Source organism: Athene cunicularia (assembly GCF_003259725.1).
Source record: "Athene cunicularia isolate RWA chromosome 9 unlocalized genomic scaffold, athCun1 chr9_part1, whole genome shotgun sequence".
Lineage (NCBI taxonomy): Eukaryota > Metazoa > Chordata > Aves > Strigiformes > Strigidae > Athene > Athene cunicularia.
This window is the reverse complement of record NW_020799110.1, coordinates 26,449,704-26,472,367: the sequence shown is the minus strand read 5'-3', so window position 1 is coordinate 26,472,367 and position 22,664 is coordinate 26,449,704. Positions and strand designations below refer to the sequence as shown.

At 38.4% G+C, this 22,664-nt stretch overlaps 1 protein-coding gene across 1 annotated transcript in view; it reads left to right on the top strand.

Moving 5' to 3' along the window:
- The first annotated feature begins 6,873 nt into the window (after positions 1–6,873).
- RASGEF1A (RasGEF domain family member 1A) overlaps positions 6,874–22,664 on the top strand; it is a 134,748-nt gene continuing 118,957 nt past the window's right edge. Inside the window, exon 1 of the mRNA XM_026855060.1 lies at positions 6,874–6,927. The gene's annotated coding sequence lies outside the window, so the exon portion shown is untranslated. The remainder of the gene's footprint in view (positions 6,928–22,664) is intronic.

The window sequence follows — 22,664 nt, the reverse complement described above, 5'->3', positions numbered from 1 at the left end:
AAGGAGCTCCTGACGCTTATTACTCACAGCATAAAATGACAAATATTACCAATACGTAAACTCTATTAAGGACACATAAAGCCTGTGCTGCATGACCGCCGCCAGCTCCGAATGTTGAGCACAGAGATCTACACCTCGGTTTTCCAGGTAGAGTGCTGTGCCAGCGTGAATGCCGCTTTTTTATTTTTTAAAAGTGTTAGCCAATTTTTACGGGGCCAGTTGATGATCCCTGAGCCATCGCCTCCAGTACAGCTGTTGTAGTCTGAGTTTTTGCAGCCCGTTCTTATTAATGCTTTTCTCTAAATCTTTAGTTACAGAAAAATGCCATTCTTCCCAATGTGGCTGATGACTCGGCTCATAGCTTACAGGAGAAAGAATTTTTCTTGCCGTGTCCATATTCCCTTGTGCCAAGGTTTTTTCGCCTCACTTTTATCTATGGATCATCCTCAATTAAGGGAGGACACAGACCAGACAGTTCAGATTCTTTTTCAGGATTTACAGCATCAGGGTCTAAAAGATTATCACACCATTCTGCCTCTTCAAACAATAAATTTGGCTCTTCAAAGTGTCCCTTAGCCTTGCCCAGACCAATCAGTGCGGCTAAGTTTTTTATCGGACTTACTCCCCGCTTTTCTAAAAAGCAAAAAAATCGTAGGGCTACCTCTTATTCCTTGTTCCTACCCAGGCAGACTTCCTCTAATTCCTTTCCTGTATCGTAGCTGAACGACCTTCAGCAATATCCGATCAGTAGCTAACGACCAGTGCTGGCTTTTCCTAGGTTTCCCCAAATTCAGCCTTCAATTTATAATTCCTTATGGCCTTTCCTGGCTTATATCAAATCGGCTTATTCCTTTGTAGCCCCCTCGGTTCGCAATATCTCCTGAAGCAATATTGTGGATCCGCTGCTCCAATGTCAGACTTACAAATCCCGGCGCTTCAGGAGACGGAACGCATCTCCTGCCGTACTGCCGTCGACAGTGACCTTATCGCCTTCCTGCTCCAAAACTTTTCTGTTCCGCCACTTCCTGGGTTCCGTCTGGTGGAAAATCAGGGTTCGGGTAACCCTGTTTGGTGCGCCACTTGCGGCGGGCGGAGGAAGCAAGCAGCCGATTCAATGTGAATGATAGAGCAAGCTTCAACTTTATTGAAAGAAATCACACCTTATATAAGCAATCTACAATACACTACTTGCAACTCTATTGGATACATTTAAGAAACTACATTATAATATCTCAGCCAGTGGGTACATCTAAAAGGTCACATTGTAATATCCCAGCCCCTCGTGGCTTTTCTGGTATGCATAAACATTTCTTGCTGTGAACCTGTTTCCCTCCCAGGGCTGTTTTAATTTCTCACCCCCAAGGTCATAATGCACCCCAACTTATCTCCTTGTTCTCACAACAGTCCCTGTTAGCATCAGTGTACGCTGGGTTTTTTCCTGTTTACCTCAGGTGGCTGTGACCGACTTCTTCAGGGAGCTATGGCCGACCAGCTCCTGCAGGGAGCTATGGCCTTGCTCTCTGCAAGCCGTTCTCCAACAAGTGTACATATATAAAAAGATGGAATAATAAAGGCAAATAAAGGAATTTAAATAAGATGTCTAAAACAAATTCGAAACTTCCACTGTGTACAGATAAATAGTAAGAAGATTAAAAAAATATATAAAATCAGTGAAACATTTCTGTAATGTTCCCAAATCATTTGTCTTTGACCAGCTGTTTTGCTGTGTTTCACAATCCTATGGTTTATAATTGACATTCAAAGGGCATTTTATTAGAAGTGATTTGGGCGTTTGCTACACATTCATCAGTGAAAAGGGACGTTGAGTAAATTCAACTCCTGGTTGAAATCAATCATGAACACAGATTACACAAAATGTCAGTCACAGTAAGCAGTTATTGAGACCCCCACATGATTGAAGTTGATTAGACATAAATGTTTTCATGGGAATGAAACAGTTCATGGGAATTTCGACCATTCGGCAACTCAAAGGGTCAAACCTCAGCTTTAAAAACAATTCTCAGTTAATGCGACTGCACTAGCTATCAGATGGTATTTGTGTTCCCGTTAGTAGGACTTAACTTTTCCTCCAGATCTTTATAGGTAAAAAATCAACAGTATGACAGTCTAATAAATTTTCAACAAATCAACCCAATCATCTGTTTCTAAATAGTGAGGTAATATCTCCCTTTTTCTACAAAGCCTTTTCCTATTCCTTCTACTTCAGCGGGTATAATTTAGGTTAGAGCACAGATTACCCTAGCCTTTCTGTTTTATCTTTTGTCAAACAAGATCGTTAATTTTAGGACTTAGGTAGGCCTGATCTTTTTGAAATTTTAATTACGATGTTACTCTCTGTAGAGCTGACCTGTAATTATATGGGACATGGTTTTGAAACATGAAGCTAAATCCTGTGACCAACACATTAAGCAGAGCACCATATGCTTGCAGGCCGCCTTCTTCTAAACATAGGCTTGGTTTCTCAAGGAAGATAAATCTGGCCCTCTGTAAATTAAATTAAAAGGTGCATAAACATCTCTTATCTAAGCACTGATTTGGTCAAAGGGCTTTTTATTTATCTCTACTTATTTTTTAAACAACTTCTACCAGTGGCAGTAGAGAAAAACCTCAGTGTAATTTGTTCAAGGAATAGAGCTTTCAGACCTGCTGGTTTCTTAAAGTGTAAAAGCTTGATGGAACAGAAAGAACATTTTGACATCAATAAAATAGGAAACACTAATCCAGTAATTCCCTCCTTTGAAATAGTAAACCAAAAGAAAGAAAAACTAAAACCTCAAACCCAACCCTCACATAAAGCCACCAATAATGGTAACCATAATCCAGCACAGCCTTAATCATTTAGCAGTTTTACACCATGTTCCTATCCAGCAGTGAAAAGTTGAGTCTTGCTAATGCAGAAAAATTAACACTATAATTGATCAAATGTGTTTCTTCCTGATCTCTGATATTCTTCTCACTACTTTTATTTCTAGTCTTAACCCCACACTTGCTTGAACCTCATTAAAAATAGCTGCCAATTTGTGTGTAGCATAGTATCTAGAAAAGAGAACTGGCATCATACAGAAACTCTGTGTGTGATCACAAACAATATCACATGCTTGTGGGATAATTTTTCCTTCTAGAAGAATCATCCTAAGTCCTAAATACTTCTATTATTATGGAAGGACTTCCTCAGGTTTAGTGTTTTTCTTGTCTTGTTGATGGAGCCATGATTTCTTTGCAATACCCAGGTCCTGCTGCCTTGTGGGGTTTTTTCTTTGTCTGGCATATTGTAAGGTGGGTTTGTTTGGTTTGGGGTTTTTTTAAGGCAAGATTTGTCCTTGTATGGTTTCTCTTTTGCTTTTCTCCAAAAAATACTCTAAAAAGTCTTTGCAACTGTTTACTGTAAGAAGCCCTACCATACATCATTCCCTCTAATCCCAAGGTTTCCTCAGATGCCTCTACACAATGACCTTCATGGGAGCATCATAAAGCTCATAATTCTAGAAAATAAAGTGATAAACATTGTAAAAATTTATCTTCTTTCAATTTTCCTTTTCTGATAAATATCTGTTACCCAAATCATGGAAGCATTAACACACTGGGTCTCCAGAGCATAGGGCTCGATTAGTTCTGTCACTGCATTGATAGACCACCTGTAACAAGCCATGCTTCTCTGTGCCTCAGACATCTCAGTTTTAATAGAAAGGAAAATGTATAACTTCATGGATTTCAAGAGATCTACTTATAAGCTAAATTCTATTTTTCAGTTATTAAAATTATGATACTTTCCTGTCTTTATACAGCCAACATTTATGCATAAAAAATTATGGCATGTTACAAAATGTATGGTTTTGATCTCAGATATACAGTACATGATCAGTGTTTGACTAAAAAGATTACTTTATGGTTACAAAATAGCTTTACCCTAAAGATTTTTTAAAATAGGAGTTAAAATAACAATTTTGCTTGGTAGGAAACAGTTGTTATCTAGCCACATTTACAAGGATAGATGCACTAAATAAACTTGAGGTTAAAAAACAAGATTTTTGTAGCTCTGACCTGCATAAATAATTTTTCTTAAAGCACTAAAGGCTCAACATTTTGCAACACAAGTAAATATAATGTAAGCATATGGTTCAGTACTATATTATAGTTATCCATACTATTTGATTTTTATAATCAATTAAGGAGCTTAATAGGAACCTTTTTTTCCAGTACCACTCATTTCTACTTTAAAAAAAAATGAAAATTTTAAATTATTTATTTGTGATACACCATATAAGGTAGACCTTCACTAGTAATGTCTACAAAGACATGGATTAGGAGCATGGAGATGTTGAGCACTGTTATTTTTAAAAGATTAATTAGAACAGATCCTGGAATAGATCACATCATCAAAAAAGTGGTAAACTACATAAAAGTAGTAATCAGGCACTGATAAGTATCCTGTGTGACTGATCAGAAAACACAAGAAAATAGTTAAAGGAGATAAGAAAGTAAACTTTGAAAGCTGTTCTGTTCCCTTCTTCTGCCCTTATTCTAGATGCTTTTGTGCACAGTATATATGAAAAGAATTAAGTGAGGTAATGTTAGTTATTAATATTTCATGTTCATGGGTAATTCATTACGTGACTCTCTAGTGTCAGAAAGTTGCACTACTGCTTGGTATTAACTGTCAGTTTTGGTTTGGAAATTGTTTAATTTACAGGTTGCTGTAAAATGAGTTTGTTTGCTCCTTATGTTCCTACAGCACATTTGATAGTTAATTATAAGAAGAAACTAAAGCTAGTGAAACAATAATTCAGTGCTGTCGAACAAGGACAGGCCATTTGAGAAAAGCTGTTTTCCACCAGACTATGACCCATTAACATAACAGGAACTGCAAAGCCAAGGCAGCATCTGTCACCACTGATAGATCATGTATTTATATCAGAAGATAATTCAAGAATGATGAAGACAAACCACAATGAGTTCCTCAACTAGGTTTAGACAAGGTGTGAGATTTATGAAATACTGCATATTGATCTAATATCAGCCTTTAACATAAATCATACTTAAAGCCAGACAACCATTTCCTCCAATAGACCACCCACAAAATTAATTTCTCTATGTCCAGACTGTAATGATTCAAAATAGGCTGCTTCAGGATCAAAGTATAAAATGAGAACATACTAAATGAAATTTTTCTAGAGAAATCAAATTCTAGAGACCCGAGAGTCTTGAGATCATAAGTATTTGTTTGGGATTCAAAAGACTAAATTCCAAGCATTTCTCTGCCTATTTTCCCAATATTACCTTTAGAAAGAATATAAATTGTTTGTCTACTTAGACTATTGACCTTTTTTAATGAGGGATTGTCTCTTTCTACTGTATTAAATCTGAGTAGAGAAGATATATTCCAAAATCACAGTAACCCCAGATAGCAACGTAACTAATGAACATTCCCAATATCTAGCAATCTTTGAAGAGTATCTCACTACTTAGACCAAAGCTGGAAAAAACTTTTCTAGTCAACAGAGTACAGACTGATACACTTCTAAATGTTCAAGTCCCACACACCTTGATTTTTTTTTTACAGTTATTTTTGCTCCTGGTTTATCAGATATTGATAGTAATTTAAATCTTCTCCCACTTGGAATATGCATTGCCTCCTGAAGACAACACTGAGGTATCTTGTGGGTGGCAGTAGCTTAAAGATTACCCACAAGGCTTTGCAGATCCTGAACTGGAAACACCATGTGAAGGGATGAGCAGATGAATCCAGTCTAACTTCCTACTTATTTAATTATAATTAAAATAACATTTGCACATATAAATATGTTTGCATACATGCTAATTTATGAGGGCATAGTTTATAAATCTGTTCACCAACGTCAGATTAACATAGTTGATAGCTATACCACATAGACAAACAGAACAAAACTTCCTACATTACACTGTATGAAAAAATGCATTTAGCCCTACTTCTGAAACAAAATCAGATACATGAAGGAATGTGATACCTGGTGTGTTTTGAGTAATGAAAAGGAAATTTGTTGGCCTACTGTAATACTTTGATCTTGGTTCAGGGTTCAAAACTAGAAAAATTGTGGAGTGCATTTCCTTTTTTGGGTGTCTCCTACCTCAAGACTGATGATAATAAGGTGAGCCCAGCACTTCTTTGGCATGATATTTGCTTAAAATGTTTGCAGTGTCTTCTTTGCAAGATTATTGTGTCAGGAAAGGTCAAAGGCACTTAATTTGCCAACTTCTTCATGACTGCAATTCAAGAGACTCATCAGTCCTGGTCATTCACCATATATGTACTTGGCTTTCAACAAATGGTTGCTGGCTTTTACATTGTTAAGGGATTAATATACTGTAACTGTGCTAATTACATGACATGAGCCATTCAGCTTTATTCTTATCAGCTGCATACAATGCTATATTCTTTACATATAGATGATTTCTCCCTTCTGAAACAATATGGGGGTTTACTTCATATGGTTTCATTTGTTGTTTTGCATCTATCATGGACAATGAAGTTTATTGAAAACTAAATCATTTCAGCCTTCCTTTTTAACATTGCTGGAGGAGAAAAAAGAGAGGGAAAATAAACCCCAACAACTGACAGCTCAGAACCTTTAGCAGAATTAATTTGTAACATGAAATTGCTGCCTACACCAAAATTCGCCTTTTAAATCAGTGTATATTACAATGCTGCACATTGATTATCTGTTTTGAAAGAGCAACATGACCCAGACATCTTCCACCCTTTATTCACTGTTCATTCTGACATGCAAGCACATGGATTACTAATAGGTTTATATTTATATCAATCCTATTACATGATTGGATTACATACAGTTCCTGATCCCAGGGAGGCTGTTCAGCACTAGCAGGGATTTTACATCCTGCACCTTTAAGCACCAGCAGCTTCTGTCTGTGAGTATCTTAGTTCTGAAATATTTGCAGATACAGATAGATACTGAATATGGTGGCATAGATGTATATAAGCTTGCATATATGCTTATTGTACTAATTTCATGAGTTCTGCTAATATATTTTACTTCTTTTATATTGTTGCTCTGTTCTTATTAGCCCAGTTCTTATTAGCCCAATTCAGGAAATTAAAAGCAACCTTTTGCAGGCTGTGTTTCAAGGACAGGGCACTCCAGAGACAAAGGCTACAGTAGCTTTTCCAAGACTCTTCTAATGTGATAAAGAACGATTTACCCCTTCCTATACTTCAGTCCCCATCTTGCATATTTAGACTTTATATTGTTTCTGCCTAAGAGGAGATATCTTTTATCATATAGAAATATAGTCCAAGTCCTGTTATGTCATATAGACAGACATATCTGAGTCATTAAAGTGTTGGTTCATGGAAGGTGGGGTGGTAATTAGACTATATACACTTGAATAGATAGTAACATTTACGTTCATTAAATTTTAAAACTGTGCTATCAGGGTCAAGATAGAACAAGTATAAAACGTTCTTTGGTCTGGCCCATCTGAAGGCACCACCTTTGCTATAAGCATTCTATTAATCTTAACAGAGACCTAATTTTTACAGTGCTGCAGTACTATTCAGTCACATGTTTTCCTTCCATTGATATGGGCTATCAGAACAATTCAGCATGATTACCAGGATAGCTTTGCTTTTACAAATTACTGTTTTACTGTTTTTATGGTCAAGATAATATACCCCAATGGAAACAACAGGAAAGGATGAAAGCTGATTATAAATCTTGGTGTTAGCCCATTCTGAGTCAGTACTGAAAATAGCTCTGAATTGAGGAAAAGGAAAACTCTCATTATATATCATGAAATGACTCACAATTGATTACCAGCACTCATACTGATATCATGCCAAACCTTCCCTCCATGGCTCAGAGAGAAAGGTGGTAAAAATTCTTTTCTGTTAACTCCAAGTCAAGTTTTCCTTATTGCAATGATATTATGGGGGGAAAAAAGAAGCAAACAATAGGAAGCACAGATGGTAAAATGGGTAACAAGTTTACCATCATTAATGTTGGCATAATTAACAATTAATATGCACATACATAAATAGTCACATATTTCAAAGTTTATCACAGCACGTTATGCAAACAGATAGTCTGCTGTTGTGGTACCCATGACCCCTTCCTTCCAGTTTTCATTAGGCTAAAACTTCGCTACTGAAAATGAAGTAACATGCTCTGGCAGGCTAAGTCTCAGCCCTAATTTAAAGGCATATCAAGTATAATCTTCTCCTCTCTCAAAGCAACAAACCCCCCCTTAGTAATCTGGAATATATTCAATTGTACTTTGCAAGCAATTCAATCTATAATAAGAATTTAAACTTTTAATGTATCAAAAGTAAATGCATCAAGCAGTCTAAAGGACCTGTGGTGTAATTTCTATCTTTAAACACCTGAAAGATAGTCTCATAAAGTTTATGCTTGAAATTATGATGTATTTAGTCCTTGCTTAGGTGTTTCAGGAGATTATTTATTTTTGTATTATAATTTTCTGTGATCTAACTGTTATACAGCTGCCTTTCAGGTATTATTAAAATATTTTTCTTTAATGCTAGTCACTTGCCATTCCTAGTTTTGCCTTAGTGTAGATGTAGAAAGGACTCAAAAAAAAAAAAAAAAAAAAAAAAGGAATTTTTTTGTTTTGGTGTGGTGGTCTGGTGCTTTTCTTTGTTGACTTTCTTTTGGTTTTTAAGGAATGTATATGTTCTGCAATAATTTGATTTGCTATATGATATACAGAGAGAAACGGTTCACACATTAAAAATGTGGGAGATCCACACAAGAAGAGCTTGATTGGAAGTCTGGGGAAATAAAAAGATGATGGATCTACAAAAGGACTATTTGCTTGTGGTAGTACTTAACCTCTCTCAACTAAGAAAAAAATGGGACGAAATTTTCCCTGATAGCAGTGTTCTGGCACTCTAATTCAATTACCTATTTTAGCTCAACTTTTTCCTTAAATAACATAAAATTCAGAATTCAGAATCTTCTTTTAAATTCAGAAGCATTTGTTCAAAAATAATTGCACTGATGATTATATGTGGACAAAATTTGCAGTCACTGACAAATTTGCCCATCTGATACTTAAAACATTTTGCTTAAAAAAAAAAAAAAAAAAGTTGGTGAGCTGAGAGATCTCTAAATGCTTGCACAGCAGTCTCAGCTTATGTCTGCTTCTCACAGTCTCAAACTGTGAATTGGACATATGATGTACACTACAAGGTAGTAACTATAACTCAGTGATTTAACAGCATAGAGTCAGGTCAACACATTTTGGGGAGAAAAACTGCTTACAGTGCAGAGCAGCAAGTACCCATGATGACTTGCCAGATGTGAGCGTGCTCACTGTAACACATTCCCCATTTCAGCACTTAATCAAACGTTGTAAGAAGCTGCCTGCAACAGCACTCTGTAACCATGATTAATTAGCCAGTAGGTTTCAAAGGGAACCAAGCCACTTTTTCAAAACCTGGAATCTTTAGATTAAAAAATTGTAAGTACAAATGTAGGACTGCATCATGTCAACTGCTCAGCTGATTGCGTCCATCTTGAATGGCAGAGGTGCATGTCAGGCAAAATAAATGTTCTTTCACTTCACATCCAGAAGTACTGTAGAAAAGCAGTGCTAAATTGCCTCTGAAGAGTCAACAAACAATGATTATGCTTGGTTTTCTGTGAAGTATAGGCTCTCTAGTGAGAAGATAGAATCAAAACTTGGTAACTAGGGGAAAATATCTGCAATGTAGAACAAGTCTTTAGCTAAACTGCTTAACTGAAAAACAAAACCAAAAAATCTTATACTGACATAAATTACAATTCTGCCTCACTAAACTCTGAATAAAAATTGAACAAGCATTTGGCCTTAACATTTTGTTGAATAGCCATACTCTACTAGAAGAAAATATTGTTAACAGTTTTATATATTTTATAAGGTAAGTGACAGAAATGCATGTTCTAAAAGCACTTCTGATGAATGAAGAAAAAAGAAGTCATGTTACATCCAGTTAACAATTAGCTATTCTAGCTCCAAAAATTAATCACATATCTAGCTTCACAAAAATAACAGTATTCCTACAAAATGACACTTTTCTGTGTAGTTATATTACTTGCTGTTATACACAATTATCATAGTAAACCCTTGTTATTTACTAAAACATCCAGAAATTGTCAGATTTTTATTAAATTAATTAGGATTTAGAATAATGTTTAGTTAAAAAAAGTTATTGATGTTCAAGTCTGAAAACATTCCATAAGTAATCAAGAAGGGGAAAATACATGATCTATATAACTAATCATATATATCAAACGAGCCACCAAAAGAGGCAAAGACATAGAAAGTTGAAATAAATGAGAACTACAGACAATGAAATATAAAATGAAAAAATGAAGTGATTCTAAGAGGAAAGGAAAGAGAAAAGAGCTTAAAGTAAAACAGAAGTGTCCTCTTGGGAGAAGCTTTGATTTCTAGGTTGACTAGACCTTTGCAACTCAAGGTGGCAGGTGTCATCAGCTCAGGAGAAGACACAACTTCTGGGCCTCCTTTGTTCCAGCTCAGAACAGGAATATTAAAGGTATGGGACTTGTTCCTAAAGCAGGATTACGTTTGGCACCTTTAGCAGCCACTGCCTAATCCCTGACATAGCATTGTCACATGTCCTCATGTAGCATTTGACAAGCACACAAGACACACTCAAAGCCATGGCTCATAAACCATAGGTCCTTCCCAAATTAGGGCATCAAACACATCCAGGCTTGGTTAATGATCTATTATAATTATTAAAAAAAGATGATAGGACTGTGGGCACTGGTCTACTAACTTTGGTACACAGCTGTAATTCCTACCTCTGTTAAATACTCTCCAAGATGGATCTTGGTGCTCCCTCTGCAAATAGGGCATAATACTAGCTTTTTTCCTATCTTTTAATTTTTCTTATCTCATTCCATTTATCCATGTAATAAATAATCTCTTAAAGATTTTAATATGTATATACCAACATTTGGCCAAACCCACTGACCTAGACTCTGGTTTGGGTTTCCAGGTCAGGTTTCTTAAGAGTCAGTATGAGGTTCAGCCCTAAGATCCCAGACACAAAGAAAACGGGCAGGAGAGAGACAAACACCAAGGAGCTTATACAGTACATCACTATGATAACACATTAAATGAATACAGATATGAGCAGCCACTGTTGGCAAAAAAAGGAAGATATGGTAACAGGAACATACACATAAAATAATAATATTAAATTCCTTTTCTACCAAGTGTACAAGGGATGGAGTAGTGTACACAGCTGCAGCAGCCTTCAGAATGAATTTTCTATTTTGAATGCTTGCATTCCTTTAACAAGACCCTGAAGGAATGACATGGTCTTGATTGTGCTGAAGACAAACACTTAATGGTTTTGAACACATTTTTAGAAATGAGTAACTGAAGTTTGCTTTGTAACAAAAGTGTCGACCTACATATGTTAAGAGCTGTCAAAGAAAGATACCCTATAGGAAGCACCCGACAATCTCTGTGAGAACATTTGAACCACCAATGATTGTGCTATAATCTTTGTACGTTCTTGATAAGAGCTGTTACCAAACTGCTAGGCATCAATTATAACTCACATTGATGTTACGCAAAGTAATACACTTGCTATCACTGATTACAGCAACTTTATCTTCAAGCACAGAGCATATGGTATAAAATTACTTTGTAAGACATGTAGCCGTCTCATAGTTCCTATTTATCAGCATGGAAACAGCCAACAGCAACCAAAAGTATAGAAATCAATTTCAAATTATCCCCTTATGTTTACAAATTAAATTTTTCACTTATTACTAGAATGTGGACATGCAAGAACCAAACACATGCCCCAAATTAAAAACCAAGAAGGAGGGAGAGTTATAAACATATGTTATAGCTTAAATATATGTTAACTCACTGCTGCAGAATTCACCATCAGCATTGGTAGGAACCCTCCAAAACTAGAAACTCAAGTTGGAGAATGACTGCTGTGGTGCAGGTAGACAAGTACTGCTTGCAAAAGAGTTTAAGTATAGCTGGCTTGCACACAGCAGTCTCTACTCTCCTGTTCCCTTGCCCTACCAGTGAAATGTGTGTGAAGCAAAATACCTGCCAGGGTTAGCGCTTTGTTTGATGACCTTAGTAAGCTTGACATTGGCATCAATCAGTTTGGCAGCAAAACTATTGTTGGAATCTCTGCAGGTCAAAGAGTTTTTGAGGTGTCAACATGCAACTGGCACCAACCCTTAGTGACACTGCTGCAAAGTGCTGGCTGTTGGTCAGGCAGCATATACACTGGCCCAACTATCTTACAGTGTCAGTTGTCAGCAAATGTGGTAGGTCAGCATCTGCTGGATTAAAGGCCAGCAGTATAAAGGCCTGGACTTTATATTCTTTCTTACAGATAGCAATCTAAACTTTGTATTTCTTTTAAGTACTAGCCCAGAGGATCCTTGACAATCCATTTCTGTAATTACCACATTGAATTTAGAAAGTAGTGAAGTAGTCTGATGAATCTTGATGTGCTATCTTAATTACTGCTTTGTATCCCTGGGTCTTTTACTGACTATCATCCTATTTCTCATATTTACGCAGACATATTTTTATACTTCTCAGAGTCCAAAAGTATTTTCACAATTAGAAGTGTAAAAGAACATTTTGAGAGAGAAGGAAAATGGTAAGAAAGATGCCTCTGCCTGTATCTAATACTGCCTTATATTTCCAGGAGAAGGAAAAAAAAAATTCAACAGCAAAACCCCTTAATAATCTTATTCAGATACCCATTTATGCAAGTAACAACAGCTGGCCTCTGCTCCAGAAAATGGAATCATACTCACAGTGTGCAACTGCAAGGTTGGCAGCCTATCAACCCCTGGGCAGTACATGACACTTGTAAGCAACCTCACTGACCTTGGTGGCACTTGGTATCACACTGATTGCTTGAGGCATTTGAAAAATCAAAACAATTAAGATTTAGAGCCAAAAAGAACTCTGAATGTCTTTTTTTTTGTGTGTGTGTGTAAATTCTAACAATTCAGAACTACTTTTTAGGTCACATGGAAGCAAATCAGGATTCTCAGACACTTTTCCTTATCCCGCAGTTAAAATCCATTTCCTCTCTACTTTGTTTTTAAAAAAGAGTTTCAAATGTTATTACCTCTTTATTACATTGCACAGTAGCAGTGCATCATATGACATGTCAGAAAGGACATCAGTTACCATGGTATGACACTGGATATATTTCACCTTTCTTTCATTTTCTATAAAAATTAATGACAATGGCTATATACAGATTATATTTTCATGATTCAAGTGTTTTATTTTGTACCTGAATGAAAGAATTTGACATTGGAAAACTGAAACGTATACTGACACAAATATTGGTTCTGACTAGCCCCTGGTTAGAAAACTAGTGCTATTAATATTTCATTTTCACAGGCAGGAAAGAAACCAAAACCCTATCCCAAGAGAAATACAGCATTTTGGAAATTTTCTCTTTTGTCTGTTCATTTTCAGTGGGTGTGGTATTTTTGTTCCCTCTCCAAAGACCACTCAGCTTCTGGTTACCACTAGCATGTGCTTGGGGGCAGGACAGGAGTGCTCGGGACAGGACAAAGACGCAGTGGCAGAGCTTCTTGGGGGGTGACTTTCACAGAGATTGCCTAGCATGGACTCTATCAAGTACACTGCTTTCTTGTCCAAGCAACCAAGGCAGTTAATATCATTCCTTATCAGTATTCAAAATAGTGATGCAATAATCCATGCACACCAAATATTAATCAATCTGAACACAGTATCACCTGTTCTGACACTGACTGAAAGGAAAACCAAATCCTTATACTTAAGTCGCAGTTTCCATCCCATATGCCTCCAGCTGGTTGCCAGGCAACCAAAATATACCATTGTGCATGTGAATTAGGAGTAGGTAGAACAAACACATAAAAGAAATTTTTGCAAATATTGTAAACTGCCCTCTCCCAAATGGCTCCTAGGACTTGTATGCCCTGAGCTAAGCTTGCTGACAGGTGGTCCTGGGGCAAGTAACAGGTACACCCATACTGGTGTGCAGCAGCACACATGTGATTTCCCAAAAAAGTCTCCTGCAGATGTTTTAGAAGTAGCTCATTAAAAGATGACATGGATCAGGCAGCTCAAATCAGTAAGGTGACCGAGCTATTGAACACAGTTAGGGGCTGTAGAAATGCCTTCCAAGAGAAACAGAGCAACCACAGGAAGTCAGGTACAATTTGGTTTCTTTCTCTCAGGCAACCAGCACTTTCTTGCAAACTCTCTGCTCAGGGGAGGAATAACTCTATTGAAAATGAGTGCTGGTGCACACTACATCAAGACCCATATTCTGACCAGTAACTAATGTCATATGGATACTACACATGTGCACATCTCACATTTATACCAAAGTGAATTCTCTGCCATGAAACAACCCTGACTGCCAATTTCTTAAGTAATGGCAGCTCAGAACTGAATTTCAGCATGCAGTGAGAAAGGACACAACAATGGCAGTGGGCTGAAAATGTGGCTCCTGACAGAACCAGGCAGGGGAGAAAATGGCACTGATAGCAGGATACCTGTTTTCCATCAGTGTCATGACAGCTGGGGGTGGGGAGAGCAAAGTTTTTGTCTCCTCTGTAACAGGAGGCCTGGTTTTGTCCCCTCTGTAGTTGTCTACCCTGAAACTTAGTAAATTTATTCCAAGTTGTCCATCCATGTAAATGCAACACTTCTGAACACTAAAGTTTATCACATAACCTTAGAAAAGTTTTTTGGAAGAGACCACTGGTGGCCATCAGATGTAACCTTCTGTTCAACTCAAGGCTGTTAACAACATTGGATCAGCTGCGTCTCTGCCCATTTGAGCCTTGAATACCTCCAGGGATAAGAGTCCAGAGCCCCCAAAGGCAGATTCTTCCAGTGCTGAACCATCCATCCAGGGAGGAAACATGTCTTTTCTGTTACAGCCTTCCAGAAAGGGGACATCATGGCTCCATGCTGGAGTTAAACAAGGTGTTTAAAATTAAAGCCCTGGTGTCCCAGTCCTTGTCTCCAGAGACACTGATTTTTCCTTAATTTGATATAATGCTGTTATTACATAATCATTTACAGCTGGTAAATTTAAAAGGCTATCTAAAAAAAATTATCTCGTTTGACTATGCCAATACTTCTAAAAACTGGCACTCTTTGTTATGATTGAGATCACCAAAACTGTATTCAGTCCAACTGGAAATTAAGCCACTTTGATGAATTTTCATCTCTTCTTCAACTTTCCCTACAAATATACTGAGTTTGAAGATTAATTTTGATGATATAGATCTCTAATATACTTTTTAGTAAGTAAGGTGAAAATGTATTTACATATTGCAACAGGTCAAGCAAAATCAGTTCTTTATGGATTATGTTTTTAGGCACAGTAAAGCAAAAGCCTGTGGGTTTAATCTGTGAAATTATGCTCACTCGAACATGTACCTCACATAGTAAAATAACACTGCAGAGCAGCAATTTTGATTTGAAAACATTAATCCACTGTTCTTAACAGTTAGCTGAAAAAGGGAGAGGAATGGTATACTTAGCATTCCATGCACATTGCTTCAAGGAGAGCACTTTTCTGACTCCTGAGCAAGAGAGAAGCAGGATAAAGAAATAAAATACTGTATGGAATTCTTGGCATTGTTCTTCATTTGCATTCATTTTGTCTGTGTGTGACTCCATCCAGTGGGGTACCAGCACAACATTTTCAAGTATTCATTCCCTGAGAGCTACAGAATTATTACAGTCCCATTCTAAAACATCCATAAACAACACAGGGAGGTCACAGAGTCTGTGAGGAATTACATTCCTGTCTTTCAAACCCTAGACTAGCAGAGCTCTACAATCAAAACCTGAACTCTGCAAAGATCTGACCAATCATCCATGTCATGCTCTCATCCAGTCTAAAAAAGAAAAAAGCCATTGCTATTTTTTTGATAACGACAATACTTAGACCTCCTACATATTAAATACATGTATATCCCAGCATATCTGTGGTGTTTTTTTGGTCTTTGTTTTTCCCCTTAAAGAAATCATGGCACTACAGCAAAATAAACTGTAGGTATTCTCAGGTGACTAGAATCGTACCATGACTACAGATGATTATGGGCAAAGATAATTAGTTCCAATAGACAAAACCACTTGCATGAATTCTTTAAAATATTGTGTGGCAAGTGCTTAACACCTCTTAAATGCACAGCAATTCTACCAGAAAGCTAATCCCAACATAATTGTTTTGTTTAACCACTAATTAGCCTGATAAAAGATTCAGTTGCCCCCAGCCTTGTTACTCTGTATTCCAGGGATTTGTCATACCAGCAGCTCAGATCCCACATATGCTTTACATACCTTGACACCTGTCTTTACCTGACACCTACAGCAGTGAAACAAAGATGTCCTTTTCCCCAAGGACAATAGATTTCCCAAACAGCTTGACTTGTTGATTCCTCTACTTTTGTGGGCTTTCCATTGGGACTATTAAAAATGCTTTGCAGTACCTCCAGTCCCAAATCTATTTCAATGGGATGATTAACAATGTGGTTAAACACCTCACAAAGTGGTGAGGTGGATGAAGTTTTCTATAAACCGTTGGGAGAAATCTTGGGATCACTTGCCGTTGTTCTTGTGGGGGACTTCAACTTCCCAGATATCTGCTGGGAACACAACACAGCAGAGAGGAAACAATCCAGGATCAGGCTGTTCCCATAAGCCAAAAAACAAGCAGGCAAGGAAGGAGACCTGCCTATCTAAACAGGGACCTCTGGCTGGTCCTCAAGAACAAAAGGAGAATCTAGGACCTTTGGAAGAGGGGCCAGGTCTCCCATGAAAACTATAAAGATGTAGTGAGCTACGCAGGGAGAACATTAGGAGAGCCAAAGCTCAGCTAGAGCTCAACCTGGCTACAGGTTGTTAAGGATAATAAAAAATTTTTCGATACATTCGTTAATAGTAAAAGGAGGATTAGGGAAAATCTTCCTCCTTTACTGGATGCAGAGGGAAAGATGATAACTAAGGATGACGAAAAGGCTGAGGTGCTCAACGCCTCTTTTGCCTCAGTATTTGGCAGTGGAACTGGCTGTTCCCTGGACACCAGCCTCGTGAGATGAGAGATGGGGAGGGGAAGCAGAATGAGATCAGCACAGTTGAAGAGGAGGTGATCAGAGACCTGCTACACCACTTGGATGCACACAAGTCTGTGGGACCAGATGGGTTACAGCCAAGGGTGCTGAAAGAGTTGGCAGATGTGCTCACCAAGATGCTTTCCATGATTTACCTGAAATCCTGGCTAACTGGGGAGGCCTCGTTGGACTGGAGGGTGGCAAATGTGACACCCATCTACAAGAGAGCCTGAAAGGATGATTCAAGAAACTATAGACCTGTCAGTCTGACCTCAGTGCCAGGGAAGTTCAAGGAGCAGGTCATCTTGGGTGCCATTAAGAGTCATATAATGGACACCAGATGATCAGGCCCAGTCAGCATGGGTTTATGAAAGGCAGGTCCTGCTTGACAAACTTGATCTCCTTCTACAACAGGGTGACCTGCTTATTGGATGAGGGAAAGGCTGTGGATGTTGTCTACCTTGACTTCAGCAAGGCCTTTGACACCGTTTCCCACAGCATTTTCCTGGTGAAACTGGCTGCTCGAGGCTTGGATGGGCACATGCTTTGCTGGGTAAAAAACTGTCTGGATGGCTGGGCCCAAAGAGTTGTGGTGAAAGGAGTTAAATCCAGTTGGCAGCCGGTCATGAGTGGTGTCCCCCAGGGCTAGGTTTTGGGGCCACTCCTGTTTAACATCTTTATTGATGATCTAGACGAGGGGATCAAGTGCACCCTCAGTCAGTTTGCAGATGACACCAAGTTGGGTGGGAGTGTTGATCTGCTCGAGGGTAGGGAGACTCTGCAGAGAGACCTGGACAGGCTGGAGCTATAGGCTGAGGCCAACTGTAGGAGTTTCACTAAGGCCAAATGCCAGGGGCTGCCCTTGGGCCACAACAACCCCCAGCAGTGCTCCAGGCTTGGGGAGGAGTGGCTGGAGAGCTGCCAGTCAGAGAGGGACCTGGGGATGTTGATTGACAGCCAGCTGAACAGGAGCCAGCAGTGTGCCCACATAGCCAAGAAGGCCAATGGCATCCTGGCTTGTGTCAGCAATAGCGTGGCCAGCAGGGACAGGAAAGGGATCTTGCCTCTGTACTTGGCGCTGGTGAGGCCGCACCTCAATGACTGTTCAGTTTTGGACCCCTCACTACAAAAAGGACACTGAATGCCTCAAGCATGTCCAGAGAAGGGCAACGAAGCTGGTGAAGGGTCTGGAGCACAGGTTGTACGAGGAGCGGCTGAGGGAACGGGGGTTGTTTAGTCTGGAGGAGGCTGAGGGGAGATCTCACCACCCTCTTCAACTTCCTGAAAGGAGGTTGTAGAGAGCTGGGTATGAGGGTTTTTTAACCAAGTAATAAGCGATAGGACAAGAGGTAATGGCCTCAAGTTGCACCAGGGAAGGTTTAGACTAGATATTGGGAAGCATTTCTTTACAGAACAAGTTGTTGGGCGTTGGAATGGGTTGCCCAGGGAGGTGATGGAGTCCCCATCCCTGGAGGTTGTGCAAGGTTTAATCCTTGCCGGGATGAGAGAACACGTTGCCGTTGCCCCTCCCCCACCCGCGCCAGTCGGGCTGGAAGTTAAACACAGACCCCGGCTAAAATAACAAGAAATTTAATACAACAGAGTGATAGAACAATCTGAACAGCAACAGTATCAATGGTAACAACAATAAACAGCAATAACAGTGAACAAGACAAAAGATATACAGAGAAATACCGCTAAATGATCAAGGAGCAAACTCACCACATGTATGGCAAAAAACAAAACCAGAAGCGAAAGAAAAAAAGCTCCGCCCCTGGACCTGACGTCAGCATGGTATGAATAACCCGGATGGAGATCCCTTCCCCCTCTCTCTCTGCTGGGGAAAACTTTACTCTATCCTGGCTGAACCAGGACAGAGGTGTTTAAGACTAGGGTCAACATAGTGCTGAGGGATATGGTGTAGTTGGGAATTGTTGATGTTAGGTTGATGGTTGGACTGGATGATCTTCAAGGTCTTTTCCAACCTACACAGTTCTGTGATTCTGTAATGGCACTGATATCAACATCATGTTCATCCTCAGAGGAATCTGAGGACATTGCTACCTTAATCCCACCAGCCTTCAGTCTATCCAGGTTCCAACACAGGCAGTAGCTTCTGGTTCCAGACATTAATAAATGACTGAAATTAGAGGGTCTGCAAGTGTTGTCTGTACATGAGTTTTAAAGAATTCTTGTTTCTTTCCTACTAATTTCCTCAATAATTTTCACTAAAAAATGCTTCTTTTTACTATTATAACATCTCTCAGCATGCACCATGAATAGCCTAGACTGTTTTTTGAGCCTCCCCTCTGGAAGCAAGCCTGCAGTCAGTTCTCACAATCCTTGGCTACTGCTGAAACAAGAATCCCCTCCTGAACCCTGTTATCAGTCTACTGCCAACAGCACCTTTAGCATTTTCAAGGTAATCTGCACAAGAGAAAAGTAATTCGTCACACACAATGACTGACATTCAGCTCTGAACTCACAGGCAAGAAAATCAAGGCAAAAAACGTGTCTGATGTAGAACAGATAAAATAAATAATGTCAAGTGAAGGATGAATTGTATGCCAAAATGTTGAGAGAGACAGAGATGTTTTTTCTGCAAGAGAAACCTAGTATCAACTGAATTACAAACTTCCTAAACTAGGATATAATATGGAAATAAATTTATACATAGCAGAGCATCCCCGATAGACCGGAACTGGCCATATGCTAAACAAGACTAGAAAAGCCTTGTTTGCATTTTTTACTGCCACACTGGGCTAGAAGTCTGAAAGGAATAATCAGAAAAGACAACTCTGATTCAGAGACTGCTTTGTAGATAATTTGCTTTTAGTAGTTACCAATAAATGAGGAGTGCCTGTTTGTGTCATTGACCAAGGAAAGGGATTAAGTATAAGAAATAACTTTCAGAATGGCATTGTGTACTTCGGGATTGTGTTATTTGCTCTGACAGGAAAGAGCTTTGCTAAGAAATATAAAGGCATGTTTTGATGCATCTTGACAACACCTTTTGTTTCTTCTTTCAGGAATTTGTTGCATTATCTTACTTAGCAAGAAATAACAAAAGTATTTCCCCCGCATAATACAAGCGGTTTGAGGGTAACAGGACAAGCAGAGTACCCTCCTCCTTAAGGAATGGCAAATCCATAGCCAGTGCTGACTGCATAATACAGACTTGTTGCCAAATGTGTTTGAGGATTCATGGTAACAGCATCCACCAATCTGCAATGAATCATTGGAGTGCTAGTAAGATTAGGAGTGAGGTTATCAGTGGGCAGTTCTCCTTGGCAAGCATAAAACACCCCCTCTTTCAAAGAGCAAGCAGCAGGTGGGGAAATAGTTCATGAGTCCGGGAAAGCCATTATGTGCTAGAAATCTTAAAAATGTAAGAAAATGTCTGTCTTCTTAAATAAGTCTACCTTGAAAGTAATGAAACAGAACTAACCTAAGAGTTTATAATGCCTTTTAAGACCTACAGATCAATAACATTTTAAATCCTACTAATCTGGTATTTCTACTACAGTATAAATAGCTACCACATCCCTATTCGTGCGCAGGCATGATTTATTTTACCTCTTCCACTCCCCCTTCCTTTTTCCTCTCCCCACAGGCATTTACTTTACTTCTGAGTGTAAAGTGGTGAGAAAAAAGCCTGGAAATTTTAAGAACTAAAATGCTAGTTATGTAACAGAAAATGCAAACAAAAGGTGGAAAAAATCCCAGGATAAGAATACAACTGCAGGCTGTGACCTAGGTTGTAATTCAGTTCTGCAATAGCATTGCAAAGACCTGAGGACTATAGAACTGTAGTACAATATTTGCAGTGTTGGCAAGAGCTGCTTCCAATATATGATCTACTGAATTACTTAAAGCATCAGTTCTGAAAAGCACTTAAGCATGTAATTAACATTAAGCGTATGCTTAAGTTGCACTGATTTTAAAGCAGTTTAGACACACATAAGTACTTGCAGAATTGGAGTTGTCAGAGCCAGACTGTCATCTGCCTGCACTGTTTCAAACGAGCTACTACATAGTTCAGATGGAGATATGCATTTAACTCTTCAGTTTTTTGTCCACTCCATCAAGGAAAGCTTCTATTAACCCTTCCTTACACCAAAGGCAATCCATATCCTTAAAAAGAAAAATCGAAGAGTGTGATTTTGCATGCAGTATGAGAAAGCCCAGATAGACAGTTCAAGGCCCTTTGCATCAAAAAAACTTGAAATGAAATCATCATAATAGCACTTTTTTCCTGATTTATATTACATACAAAGTACTGTTGTTAAACACCAGTATATAGCACTTTACTACTGGCCTCAGCTGATCAGTCATTTCTCTAGCTTACCTGTTAAAAGTTGGTGATGTTCAGCATTTCTAATTTCTCTTTTCTCCTGAGGTATGCAGAGCAAGAGCAAGACACACACAAATACTAACCACATATACGCAGCTTCTTACTGTAACATTATATTAAAAAATAATACAACAGTTAAAAAAAATTGAAGGGAAATATTTTGTCACACATGTATTCTTTGTGACTGAAAAATATTGAAGGTCTTCAGTTGAGTCTTTCCAGATTTATGTGGTATCCATGAAAGGATCTGGAAACATTTACAAGAAAGGTCATATATTTTTCCATTCTCTAGAGAAAGAAAATCATAGCAACTGTGCGACCTTTCCAAGGTCATACTGCAACACTAGTGTAGCAGAGATGTCCTGAATGGCAGAAAAATCCTGAAGCCCTCTACATTACAATCCTTTCCAAACCAGACATAAACTGGCATTTGCCTTTATCTCATATGTATTAAGTGCACCCATTTTAGACTGGTATCGTTCTTTTCCAGAATGTATATTCCATCACACAGCTGAAGTGTTATTCATCACATTTTCAGCTGCATCTTTTGAGCAACTTGCTTGTGTAAGATTTGTTCAGTATAATGATTTCTTTTCTGCAGATCTTAGCCATAACTTTTCTTACTTTTCAATAGATATATAAGCTTTAAATGTAATTGATCAGTTGGATTACCCTTGTGAGCAAACTGCTTGACAAGAGTATTTCAACACACTCTGACCCAGTATGCAAAATAAGAATATCTTTAATATGTCACATCTATAAATAAAATGAAAACTGAATACATGAAATTTCCTTCCTATGGTAGATGGTCTTTAACGTAACAATTAGGTAATTTATCTCAGTAAATATTTCAAAAAATAGAAGATTTAGCAAAAACCTAAAGGTCTGTTGCTCAAAGTGTAACAAGGTTCATTCCAGCTTCCATCTCATCAGATATTTCTTTGACTGAAACAGGACTTTATATGAGAGTAACTTTATTTACACTAAGATTTTTTTAGACTACAAAGCACTATGAATCAAATGACAGAAAACACTGTCCACTATGTCACAGAGGATTACAACTGGTAAAAATGTACACAAGTACATGTGTTGCAAAAACCACATACAGTGTTATAAAGTAGAAATGGCATAACTCA